The 8,952-nt window shown below is 55.8% G+C and overlaps 1 protein-coding gene across 1 annotated transcript in view; it reads right to left on the minus strand.

The window, feature by feature from the left end:
• The window catches only part of CDH23 (cadherin related 23), a 428,638-nt gene extending 426,582 nt beyond the window's left edge, over positions 1–2,056 (minus strand). Inside the window, exon 1 of the mRNA XM_061181180.1 lies at positions 2,021–2,056. The gene's annotated coding sequence lies outside the window, so the exon portion shown is untranslated. The remainder of the gene's footprint in view (positions 1–2,020) is intronic.
• Between the last annotated feature and the right edge of the window lie 6,896 nt (positions 2,057–8,952).

Consider the following 8,952-nt stretch of genomic DNA (forward strand, 5'->3'; position numbering starts at 1 on the left):
TGTCAAATATAGATTCTGATTCAAGAGGTCAGGGGTGGAGTGCAACTGCCTTTCTAACAAGCTCCCAGGTGATGCTGATGCTGCACGTCCACAGGCCACACTCAGGGCAGCAAGGCTCTACTAGACCTTCACCTCCCAGAAGTATGTGCATTTTAAATTAGGACTTCAGAAAGGCACCCTTTAAAATACTAAGCTCGAAAAAATGAACCTCAAATGGTGAATTTGCAGGTAAGGTCACTTGCTGGTTGGAGGAGCTATTTTGGAGGCAACCAGGACCATCCACCATCATAACCCTCAAATCAAGCCCTTTGGTAAGCAGATGTGAGAAGCCCAGCTGTTTTGGGGGTCAGGAAGGCGGAGACAGACATGTGTATGGGGCCCCAGCCCAGACGAGGCCAGGATGTCATCTCTGGGCCTCCCACACCCTCGTAGCTCTCCGCCACCCAGAGCAGAGCCTCGCTGTCACACCAGTCACTTCTGCAGTGCCACCTTTCCAGCCCACGGGGTACTCTCCCTCTCTGCCTTTCAGGCACTCTGCCTTCCCACCCTCCCCAGACGCCACCAAGCATCCCAATTCCCCCAGCTAAGGGGCCTCTCCCAGCCCCCTCTGCAGCAGAGTGACATCTGGTTCCCCAGGCTCATAGGTGCTGACCACCCGCATAGGTGCTGACCGCAGTGCACCTACCCTTGCACCATGAACCAAACATTAACTCCAAGTCCACTCTCCCCCACCACGGGCTGACTCATCAGCACCTCTCACCTGGCACCAGCCAGCTCTTCAAGCCCACCCCACCACATGCAGCCTATTTCTCCCCTATGCAACAGTCAGACTCCACCCAACACACATACACACGCGCACACACACACACACACACACACACACAGAGTTCTCCTGTGCATCTCCAGCTTATTTCAAAATCCACATTGGGGTGGGGGTACTTGCTAAGTGGCTGAAATGTAAGGGTCAACGCCTGCTCTTGTCTGAGAGGGCAAAGTATGAAAAAGAAGCAGGCGCTGCTTTCCGAATTACTGGGGAGGGTGAGGCGTGCTATACCCAGGAAAGGCTAATTTGCCCCCAGTGGGCCGCTGACGGCGCAAGGGCTCTGGGCTGGAGTCGCAGTAGGGCGGTGGCCGGCGGCTAGGGCACAGGATCTCCGCCTGAGGCACGGAGGCAGCCGCTCTGGGTGTCCGCTCCGGGAAAGCAAGGCACTGAGTGCCCGCCGGCTGGTGCCGCCACCACCTTGGAACGCATGGGCTCTGCACGCGACCCGGGCTGACCTGCAGGGAAGACACGGGCTGCGCCCCTGAGCGCAAGTCCCTGGGGACAACCAGCACCGCCCGTGGCGGGCCTGCACGGGGATTGGGGAGGTAAAGGGCGAGCCGCACAAGACTCCCTGCTCCGCGAAGGGCGCGTCTTCCCATAGCCGGACCGGAGTGGGGAGGTTGCAGGAGTCCTCTGAGGTCTCTCGCGGGCGCTGAGAGGCGATGAGGGGAGGGGAGAGCTACGTGAGTTTAGGTCCCTCCAGTGCCGATGCCTACCCCGCGGTGGGAGTGTGCCCCACGCCGTCTCCACTGTCCAAAAGGGGACCCAGGGCGCAGAAGGAGGGGGGATCGGATCCCAACGCGCTCTTTGCCCCCGAAATTCTCCCCACCCTAGACCCAGACCCTCTCTGAGGGGCGGAAAGCAAAGCGCTCGAATGTTCGCGGGTCCAGGACCCGGGGTGGGGAGTGGAGTGCCTTTCCTCCCAAGGCCAACGCAGAGGAAATTCGAGTTCCCAGGAATCAAAGTTGCCGCGCGTCCGACCGCGGGCTCGGAGCGGGACGCAGAATGCTGGCTAGGGGCCCGGGATGGAAGGAGGCCCCGGGCGCCAGCCACGGGCGATGGCCGCGCCAAGAACAAATGGTTCAGCGGCTGCGGTCGCAACCCCACGGCTCCAACTTTCCCAACGCGTGGCGGGTGAACGGCGCGGAGAAGGAGAGGGAAGCGGGGAGGGAAGGGGCGATGCGCGGCTCTTGGTACCGTGTGCGTGTGCGGAGCGGCGCCGCGCCGCGCCTTGGGCTCTGCTCTCCGCTGGATCGGCCCCCGCAGGCCGCCCGCTTGGGTGCTGACCACCGCCGCGTCTCGCTGCCGGCGCGAAGGCTCATCCGCGGCGTGCTGGCCGCTCCGGGGTCCCCTTGGGCCGTCTGCTCGCTGTTGGCCGCTTGCGGGCCGCAACTTCAGGCGCGCAGCGGGCTCAGGCGACGCGCGCTCCAATCGTCCCGAGGCTCGGCACCCCTGCGATCCATGCCCAGGGCCGGGCCGCCCCGCCCCGCCCGGCTCAGCGCCCGGTCGCCGTCGGACGCGTCTTCTCACCAAGCATCGCTCCCGCAGCCCGCGTCCCTCTCTCCTGAGCCGTCTCCGCTGCTCAAGTCCGCGATCAACTTTCCCTCGCTTCCTCCGCCCTGCTCGGCCCCCGCCACCCAGACCCCGCCTCCTGACGCTCCCTCCCTCACCTCCCGCCTAGCCCAGCCCCCGCCCGCCCGGCCGCGCCCCGTCGCCCACCCTCCTTCACCATGGGCGCCAGGATCCCTGAACCCGCCACCCCTGGCCCCACTCGGACCCCCGGAAGCTTTGCGAAGCCCGGCCAGGCGCTCAGGGCATGAATATTTCAGTGCTGGCGAAGCTGCCCTCTGCCGATGTTATGGCACCGGCTGCTGTGGCAACCCGACGAATCCCCCAAACGGGCAAGGAGGAAGCGGGAGGAGGCGGCCCCAGGTGCGTGCTGGAGCCGTGCTCCGCAGGGCCTCCCTGTCCCGAAGAGGGGTAGGGGCCTGGCCCGCCTCCCGCCGGCCCCGCGTCTCCGGCGGAACGGGGAAACGCTCCCGGGAAGCTAGAACGAGCGAGCGGGCGCCTGGCCTAGGTGAGCCTGCGCCATCTGTTGGCTTTAAGCGCCCCCTCTCTGCTCCCAGAGTCGCACTGAGCGGCCTGTCCCTCTAGCCCTTGGGGCCACTTACCTGCGCTTGGCTCAACTAGCTGCCTTCGCCCACCCCACTCATGCTCTCCAATCTGCGCCCTCTCCCATCAGTCGAGCTCAAAATGCCCCCAAATTGCTTACAAATGAGGACCCCGGATTGGAAGAGACGCTTGATGTCACCTGAGCACCCTCATCCATGCAGGAGACCCTTCTGCTGCATACCTGCATAATGGTCTCCCAGCTTCTTTTTGCACCTATGTAGGGATGGAGATTTCTTGACTTTTCCAGACAGCTGGAGTCAGGAAGAGTCCATATTCGCATAGTTGAAGAGGGTCATTCCCTGGCCTTAGTCTTTACTTCCCAGGGCTAAACATTCTGAATTCTTTTAACTATTTCTCATGTGATAGGATGTCTGGATCTGTCACTGTTGCCATATTGTCAGCATATTGACAATAGCTGCCTAGAGCCAGGCTCTGGGCTGAGACTTCCCGCCTCAATTCATTCTGTCCTCAACATAGCCTTTCTGGTAGGTCCTGTCATTAGCCTGGCTTTACAATAATAAAATGGGCTTTAGGGAGGTGAGTGAGTTTACCCATGTGGTGGAGTCAGGTACCGAACCTAGAATCTGCCTGATTCCAAAGCTCCTGTTCTTTACCATTCATTCATTACTGCTACTATGTGCTAGCTAATGGAAATAGGTTCTGGGGATGTGATGGAGAAAAAAAAAATAGGCTTGGTCGTTGTACCTTGCAGAGCTCCTCTAATGGGGAAAACAGACAGTCAATGAAACACATAAACAGGTAAAATTAGAGTCAGAATCAATGCTAGGAAAAGGAATGTTTTAATGGCACCTGGCTTAGGGGATCAGGGAAGATTTCCTGGAGGAGGTAACACTGAGCTGAGATCTGAAGGATAAGCGATGGAGAGAGAGTTGATTTTAGGCGGAAGAAACAGCATGTGCAAAGGCCCTGTGGTAGGAAGGAACTGGCATACATAAGGAAGTGAAGGAAGGCCAGAGAGGCTGGAGCACTGGAAGGGTGAGGAGGACGGTGAGTGCAAAGCCACAGTGGGAGAAAGGGCCAGACTGTGCAGGGCGTGTTGGCCTTAATCAGGGTTTGATCTCTATCCTAAGAGTGGAGGCTTTGAAGCAGATGGTTGGGATGGAGATGGAGGGGTGGGAGTGTCATGATCTGATTTGTAGTTGGAAAAATGGGGAATTGATTGGGAGGTAATAGATGATAAGAGCATAGTTCTTCAATTAGAAATATTTACTTATCTACTGTGTGACAGGAACTTCTCAACCAGGAACAGCAAACTGCAGCTTTCAGGCCAAATCCATCTTGCCCCCCATTTCTGTACAGAAAGTTTTAGTGGAACACAGACATGCCCATCAGGCTATGGCTCCTGTCCCAGTACAACTGCAGAGTTAAGGAGTTGCAGCAGAGACTCCACAGCCCGCAAAACCTAAAATATTTACTGTCTGGCCCTTTACAAAAGTTGCTAACCCCTGTGAATCTTGACACGTGGGACACATCAGTGAGCAAAACACACACACAAGTGTGTGTGCACATATCCCTGCCCTCTTGGAGCTCACATCTGTGTAGGCTACTGCAGCTGTCCAGGTGTCGGAGTCCTGGCCTGGGGTGGTAGTGTTGAAGTGGAAAGAAGGGATATTCAGGAGGTAAAAATCTACAGGACTAGGAGAGGAAGTGATTATAGGGTGAGACAGAGGGTGGTGTCAAGGAGACCCCAGGTTTCTGGCTTGTGGAAGTAGATGGACAGGGTGCTGTTTCCTGAGATGGGGAGCGAGGGAAGAGGACCACCACGGGGAAAGGAGCAAGAGCCCCCCTGCCCCGGGACGTGTCGAGTGTGAGATGACTGAATGCAGATGTCAGGTAGGCCATTAGACACATGAGTCTGGGGCTTGAGGACAAAGGGCAGAGCCGGAGATGTGGTCTGACAGGTCTCAGGGGGTCACAGTTTAAGACAGGGTGATGGAGCCAGGAGTTGGGAGATCTGGGTTCTGACTATCAGACTGTTCTCTATCTGGTTTTGGGTAGACACGACCTCTCTTTGCCTCCTGTTCCTCATTCACAAAATGACAGTACTAGAGGAGGTGCTCTTCAAAGTTTCTCCAATCCCCAAACCTTCTTTCTTTCTGGTTTGCCACCTTCTGTCTTAAACTGTGACTCCTCAGCCTGTCTGTAGTCATTTTACACATGAACAAAACAGCACTGAATTCAGGGAGACCATCACCTCCTCCAATGTGGGCATCATACTTCTGTTCACAGAACCTCTTTGGCTGCCACTTTTATTCCACAAGCATTTGTCAAGTGCCCACTCTGTGCCAAGCACCGTGCTAGGAACCTGGGTGTCTATCCGAGTGCAGCCAGCCCACAGAACCGCTCTGAGTGTGTAACGGGATTCAAAGCAAATTTGGTTGCAGTGATGAAAGAGCTGAGAATTCAAATGGGGGATGGTGAGGTAATCCAGAGTTCAGCAACAGCAGAAAGTTGCTAGCCCCCAAGGCTGGAGGGATGAAGGGAGGAAGCAGAGTCACCAGGATCAGGGTCATGCAGCGGAAGATGGAACCACAGTGGACCTGGCTGGTGGGAGCCGGAGACACAGCTACTGCCAGAGACACTGCTTAAGGTCAAGTGTGAAGAAGAGATACCCTGACTTCTCCCTTCCCCCAGCCCTCTGGCCTCCCCGCAATGCCTCCCTTTGGCCAACCCCAGCCAGAAGCTGCAGACTCAGGTGGGATTTGGGGTCAGCCCTGCTATGATTCGAAGCACAGCAGAGGAGAGCAGGGAATGGATCTGAGGGGAACAAGCCAGTACCGCACACCGGGGACACAACTGTGAATAACAGGCAGCCCTGTCTTTGAGGCAGTCCCAGTCCAAGAGGGAGACAGACATGTAAATCAAGTATAGACTGGCAGGCTAAGTGTTGCAAAGAGGAGAGGTAGCCCAAGGAGAGTGGGGTGATGGATTCTCAAGAAAGCTGAATCCAGAAAAGCTGTCTGGACAAGGAGATTTCAGAGCTGCATTTTGCTGTGATGATCAGGAGTTCCACAGGCAGCCAAAGCAAAGGGGCATCTCAGGTGGAGGGAAGAGCATGAGCAAAGGTCCGGGGGCACGCACGTGGACTCTCCCCACAGGAGCTGTGGGAGTTTTCTGACCCTAGAAGTGAGTAGCAGTCCTGCTGTTCTGCACATGAAGCAGACAAATGCAGGATGGCAGCATTTGCAGGAGACTCAGAGCTGGTAAAAAGAACTCAGCCTCTATCCTCTGAACCAGCGCCTTCTAATCTCCAGGGGATTAATCCCTGGAATTCTGGCCTTTCTTCCTGGCTGGGGTTTCCATCTCTCAAACTATGTCAGGGTTGTCCACCAACAGCTCAGAGTTCTCCCCACCTGCCTTTCCTTAGGAAACCTTTGCCTCTCCCCCAAACCTTTGGGGCACCTCTTACCACTTTATGTGGCTTTGGACAAGTCTCTCAGCCTCTCTGAGCTCTGGTTTCCATTTCTGTAATTGAGGTCATGGCATCTGCCCAGCCTTCCTCCTGGGGCAGTGTGAGAGCACTTTGACAACCGTAAAGAACCATAGAGATGCTACCTGCCCAGGGCCCAGCATCATGCAAACCCCTGTCCTACTGGGGGGAGCTCCCCCCTGAGGAAGGACCAGGCCCTGCTTTAACTGTAACAACTAAAAGGGAAGGTCCTCCATCATCTCACCTCCTGGCCACAGGGCACAGCGCATGGCCCAGGCCAGCCAATCAGAAGCTCCCCTCTCAACTTTGAACCTTGAAGAGAATCACAAAGTTTAGAAATAGTTTAGAATAGTTTAGAAGTTATGGAAAGTACCAAACCCTGACCGACAGCACTTGAGGCCTGACCTGGGCTTCATTCTCAGCTGCATTCTTGGCCACCTGCCTCCTTTGGTTCCTATCTGTTTTCTGGGCCTGTCCTGCAGCCTCTGTTTGATTCTGCAAGCACTCCCACTTACCTAACTAGTAAATTCATTTTCTGCATCAATTAGCCAGAGCTTATTTCTGTTGCTGACAACCATGAGAACCCTGCCTGGTATGGACCATATGAGGATTCTCCTGTCAGTTGTAGGGGATTACAGTACAACATGGGGTCAGCATTGCCAGAGTACCTCCATCCCCCCTTTCCCAAGATTTAAGAAAGAAGAAAGAAGGAAAGGAAGGAAGGAAGGGAGGGAGGGAGGGAGGAAAGAAGGGTAAGAAAGAGAGAGGGAAGGAAAGAAGGAAAAGAAAGAATTGATATACTGGCTCCTTCCATATCGGAATGACCTTGTCCAGGTATTTCCAGAAGTGGCCACATCTCTGTAGTGGGTTCAAGTTCATCTTTAGCTCAGAGACACATTTGATTTTAGGATCCTCAAAGACAGGGACCATGTCTTTGTTCATTCATCTAGCGAGGTTTCCTGGAGGGTCCATAGTGTTCCAGGCTCTGGACTGGGTGCTAAGAACACAGAGAAGCAAATGACATTATTCTGGTCCTCAGAGAAGCTACAGTCCGGTTGGAATGACAGATAAAGGCATAAGACGATGCCATTCTTGAGGCCAGGACCAGGTTCAGCAGCGACAGAGGGACCCCCAAGAAGGGTACAGTCCACCCGAACCAAGGAGACTGGGGAAGCCTTCCAAGAGGAGGGACCACGTAAGCAGAGCCTTGAAAGATGAGTGCTCCTGGCCAGATAAGGCCAGCAAGGGCATCTGTGGTAGAGGTGGGCTGTGTGTGTACAAAGTCACAGGGGCATCACACAGTTTAGAGGCTTCAGGTAGTGGGGCAGTAGGGCTGGACCAAGGTGTGCTGGGAGAGGTGAGAGAGGAGTCTCAGGAGAGGGGTAAGGGCTGGACCATGAAGGGCCTGGTATGCCACACCTGGGCCTGGGGATCACTGAGCAAATGAAGCTGGAGGAGGAGGGGGATGGGCTTGGAGGCGAAGATGTCCAGTATGATGCATGATCATACTGAAAAGCATGATGAGCTAAAGGATGGAGAGGAAGAGACTGCACTGTCCCACAGTGGCCCTGGGCTGGCATCTTTGAGGAATGGGCATCTCCCCTTCACTGTCTCTGTATCCCTAAAATACCAAATAATCTGCTGACCCACTGGCACTCTCAATGAGAAAGGATAGGAGGAAAGGAGGGGGAGGGAATCCAGATCTGCTCTTTTAAATCTGTCCATCCTATTAAACCACCTGGGACTGGATTGGCTTCCCCCTCGGCCCCTCGGCACCCCGGCCCCACTGGGGAGCTTTCCACCCCTCCTTTCTTCCCCAGGAATGGAGGCGAGGCAGGGGGGTGTAAGGCAAGGCTCAGGAGATAGAATGCAGTGGACCTGGGTCTCAGCCGACTTGTCTGAGCCTCAGTTTCCTCAGCAGTCAATGGGCGCATAGCCCCCAGCCTCCCTGAATACCTCCCAAGGTTGCCGTGCAGGTCGAAAGAGAAAAACACACACTCAAGTGCTTTATAAACTGTGAAAACAAAACAACACTCACAAACAAGTCTCTCCTCCCCGTGAGCGTCGATTATTATTTTTAGCGTACATAAACGCCTCTCCTCTGGGCACCCTCCATAACAGCATCCCTTTCCCACTTCACCGTTTCCTACTCCCCCTCTATTCCCAGCCCTGAGCTGGTGCGGAGCCGTTTGTTACTTCCTGTCTGCGTCTGCCCGCTCCCCTCTCCTGGGGCAGCGCCTGCCACCATAAACCAAGCATGTGTGCTCCTGAGTTTAGTTTGTGGGCCCTCAGAGCTTGGCACAGCTGTGGCGGCTCGATGCAGCTTGTGAATGAGCGAGGCTGGAAGGCAAACAGGGTGGGCTGGGGCCACCCATCTGCAGAGTCGAGGGCCCCCGGGGAACCCCCGAGGGCATGGCTTCCCTGGCCCCCTCTACAGCAAGTTTCTCTGTCCCCCATGAGGCCTAAGGAGCCAGGCTCTTCCCCTCACGTTCCTGCCCCGCTCCCT

The sequence above is a fragment of the Eubalaena glacialis genome, chromosome 1 (assembly GCF_028564815.1).
Source record: "Eubalaena glacialis isolate mEubGla1 chromosome 1, mEubGla1.1.hap2.+ XY, whole genome shotgun sequence".
Classification (NCBI taxonomy): domain Eukaryota; kingdom Metazoa; phylum Chordata; class Mammalia; order Artiodactyla; family Balaenidae; genus Eubalaena; species Eubalaena glacialis.